General features: G+C 44.9%; 1 pseudogene; it reads left to right on the top strand.

The window, feature by feature from the left end:
- Window position 1: 1 nt before the first annotated feature.
- On the top strand, window positions 2-3260 carry LOC110336193 (annotated as a pseudogene).
- The last annotated feature ends 1004 nt before the right edge of the window (window positions 3261-4264 follow it).

The following is a 4264-nucleotide window of genomic DNA, read 5'->3' as shown; positions in this document are numbered from 1 at the left end:
TATGACTGATGCTGCTATCATCCCCTGCTGTGGAAACAGTTACTGTGATGAATGTATAAGAACAGCACTTCTGGAGTCAGATGAACATACATGTCCAACATGCCATCAAAATGATGTTTCTCCTGATACTTTAGTTGCTAACCAGGTTTTACGACAGGCTGTTAATAACTTTAAAAATCAAACTGGCTTTACAAAGAGACCTCAAAAACAGGTAACTCCGTCTCCACCCCCACCATCACCACCAAGTGCACCCATTCAGGGGAACCTGCAGCCTCCAATGAAATCTCCCATATCAAGACAGCAGGATCCTCTGAAGATTCCAGTGACATCTTCCTCAGCTTACCCAACTCCCTCTATAACTTCATTAGCTTCAAGTTCATCTTCCTTGGCTCCTTCTGTGCCTGCAAACCCATCTTCTGCCCTAGCTCCTGTACCTGATACAACTACAACAGTATCTACATCAGTCCATTCAGAAAAATCAGATGGACCCTTTCAGGATTCTGATAATAAATTATTATCAGCCACCGCCCTTGCATCAGAACATTCAAAGGGAGCCTCTTCAATTGCTATTACTGCTCTTATGGAAGAAAAGCATTTCCAGGTGCCAGTCCTTAATACTCGACCTTTGTTGGGACAGTCATTATTACATGAACTGTGTACCCCCACAACTGGTCAAGTAAGAATAACTGCTGCTGGTCCAGGTGATGGTCGACCAGGTTGGGAACATTGCAACAAGCTTAGGAACCTAGTTTCTCCACCACAGCAAATTAGANGAGAAGAAAGAAGCTGTTACAGAGGAATAAAACGCAGGCGAGACTACACTGAACCATCCCAGAGGACTCAAGGCCCATCACGACCAGCAACTTCAGACTTTTTGCCTGTTCCACTACCTCCTATGCAACCTCTTCCTCTTCCTCTAGGTATACCTCCCCTACAGTTTTCCCCTCAGTTTCCTCCTGGCCAGCCTCCTCCAGCAGGATATAGTGCCCCTCCACCAGGGATTCTACCAGCTCCTGCCAATATATCAACAGCTTTGGTTTCCTCAGAAGTGCAGACTGCCTATTCAAATACCATCCCTACAATACAAGCACTTCCTTTGTCCAGGGAAGAATTCTATAGAGTGCAAAGACGACTAAGGGAAGAATCTAAATTTCCCTATAGTCGGTCATCGTATTCAAGAAGTTCATACACTTACTCAAAGTCAAGGTCTGGCTCAACACGTTCACACTCTTACTCTCAGTCCTTCATCAGCTCCCACTCTGGCTCTTCTTCAGGATCACCCCCATCTCTCAGAAGAGGTAGAAGCAAGATGCACAATGACCGTTCACGGTCCAGATCTCATGGATATCACAGATCCCGGTCAAGGTCATCTCCCTATAGACGATACCACTCACGGTCCAGATCTCCTCCAGCATTTAGGGGACAGTCTCCTACTGAACTCAATGTACCTCAAGGAGAGAAAGAACACTACCAGGAATGGGAAAGGAAATACCGCGAGTGGTATGAGAATATGCAAAGGGCATGGGATAGGAGCACAGCCTAGACCCTAGGCCAACAGAGAGGACTTTTCTCCATAAAGACTCTTAACTCCTAATATCAGAAATTCACCCTTCACAAGAGGTCACAGAGAAGACCACGCTGCTGGACAAAGTCATAGAAATAGAAATTTAGGTGGCAACTATCCAGAAAAGCTTTCAACAAGAGACAGTCACAATGCAAAACATAATCTAAAATCGAAAGAGAAGAAGAGTCAGAATGTTCCAGGAGACAGCAAGGAAACAAACATATGATGGACACCAGTGGGAGGAGAGGCCCTTGGGGGAATACCATCATAGAGACAGGGGAGGGGAGAAAAGATAGGAGTTTCTGGAGGGGAGACCTGGAAAGGGGGATACATTTGAAATATAAATAAAGAAAATACCCAATTCCTTCACCTGTTTACCTGTGTTTTCCTGTATTTCTTTCAATGAGCTATTGATATCTTCTTTAAAAGACTCTATTATATTCATGAGATAGGATTTTAGAACAGATTCCTGATTTTCAGGTGTGTTGGTGTATTCAGGGCTTGCTGTGGTGGGAGAACTGGGTTCTAATGCCCATGTATTTTGGCTTCTGTTGCTTACTGTCTTGAGCTTGCCTTTTACCATCTCAATATCCCTGGTGTTTGTTGGTCTATGTGACTGTCTGGAGTCTGCCTCTTTTGTCGCTGGGTTGCTTCAGGTCTCCTGGTAGGCCCTCAACCCTGGCTGTATCAGACTACCTGTGGGGCTTTTCAACTTCTCTTCACAGGGGCAGAGAAGCTTTTGATCTGTTGCCCTAGCTGCAGTAGATCTCCTGGGAGGTCATCAGACTGCTGGGTCTTGTTGTCCAACTGCTGTGAGTTCAGCTGATCCTCAACTGCTCTGAGTGCAGCGTGTCCTCTAGGATGGGTCTGAATATGGTGTCTTCACAGGAGCAGACCAACTATATGAGTCTGCCCCAGCAGAAAGGACCAGGAGAAAGGGGTGGAAGGGACTGAAGGCAGTGGTATTCAGGAGGGTGGGGGTTTTTGTGTGTAATGGGTCCACCAGGCTTCCAGCAACAGCTCTGGGGCTTGTGTGGGGGTGGAGAGGAGGGAGGGGGTTTTTACCAACTGCTCTCTGGGCAAAAGGGTCCTCTAGGATGGGTAGGGATGTGGTGTCTTCATGGGAGCAGACCAGCTAGATGTCTGTCCCAGCAGAAAGGACCTTATGGCCTCTTTTGAAAAATTAATTATTTTGTTTATATAATAATGGGATTTTAATCAGTTTTCATTGGTTTCTTCATCTCAACAACATGTACAACATGTAGGCAGACATGTTGCAAAACATCAAAAAAACAAATGATTTGCCAAATCCTCATGCTAACTAACATGACTGTCTAGATCGGAAGCTTCTGTGTTCTTAGCCCAGGGTTTTTTCTCCCTCTCCAGAGACGCCTCTTTACTCCTAATACTTGGAGAAAATTAGTGGGAACTCTGAATGGCAACTCCCTGTTCTCTGTATTGTCTCTCATATTTATTTGCTTTGCTTACATATGATAAGCCAGAAGATACACAAGCCATTTTCTGTCCCTGTGACCTCCAGTTACTGATAAATGAATAGGTATGTAAACCAAGATGTCCTTCAGTGTTCTCTCACAAATCAAGCCACCCTTTGTAACAGTAAGGATTTGTCCCTGTCAGGCTTCACACAGCTTGTGCCTTGTGATACTAATTCTGTTATTGCTTAACAGGTGCCTAGCAGGACACTCTTTGCAAATCACCCATAATAGTATTTCCTAAATGGTGGGGGAGTGGGTGCAGCTAAGTGGGGGTATATAGTAGAGGAGGGGGTGGCCCCTAGAATAATCTAGTGCACTGGCATTGACTTACTAGCCTTAAAAATATGGCCTCATGTACACCATTGCCTTCCAATAAAGGAGAAAATGGTGGCCTCTGGAGTCAAAGGCACAATTATGAGAACAGAGATATTGAAGTGAGACATTTAGCCCATATTTCCTAGCAGCCCGTCTAACTATATACATTTTAATGATAGGAAGTTTTCCCCATCCTTTCTAAGCTAAGACCAGAGTGTCTTGCAAGTAATTGTCTAAACCCAAGTGGTACCCAGTTAAGGAACTTAAGAGTCAGCTTCATTTTTCCCATTAACTAATTAATTTTACTTAATTATTTTATTTTATTTTAATTATATTTTTTATTTATTCATTTTACATGCTGCTCACTGCCCCCATCCTGGCCACCCCTTCCCACATTCCTTACCCCCTTCTCCTCTGGGCAGGTAGAGCCCCCGTCAGTATCTTTCCCCACTCTGGCACTTTTTGTCTTTGCAAGGGTAGGCACTTCCTCTCCCACTGAAGCCAGACAAAGAAGCCCAGCTAGTAGAACATATCCCAAGTACAGGCAACAGCTTTTGCGATGGCCCCGGAAGGTCAAGCTGCACATCTGCTACATATAAATGGGTAGATCTAGGTCCAGCCCATGTAGGTTCTTTGGTTAGTGGTTCAGACTCTGAGAGCCCCAAGGGTCAAGGTTAATTGACTCTGTTGGTCTTCCTATGGAGTTTCTATCCCCTTCGGAACCCACAATCTTTCCTCCTATTCTTCCATCAGAATACCCATGCTCCATCCACTGTTTGGCTGTTGGTGTTGGCATCTTTCTGAGTAAGCTGCTGGGTTGAACCTCTCAGAGGACAACGTGCACCTTTCTGCAAGCCTAACAGACTATCGTTAACAGTGTCACAGATTG

Source organism: Mus pahari, chromosome 1, assembly GCF_900095145.1.
Source record: "Mus pahari chromosome 1, PAHARI_EIJ_v1.1, whole genome shotgun sequence".
NCBI classification, from domain to species: domain Eukaryota; kingdom Metazoa; phylum Chordata; class Mammalia; order Rodentia; family Muridae; genus Mus; species Mus pahari.
The sequence above is the reverse complement of the archived record's forward strand: the minus strand, read 5'-3'. Positions and strand labels throughout refer to the sequence as shown.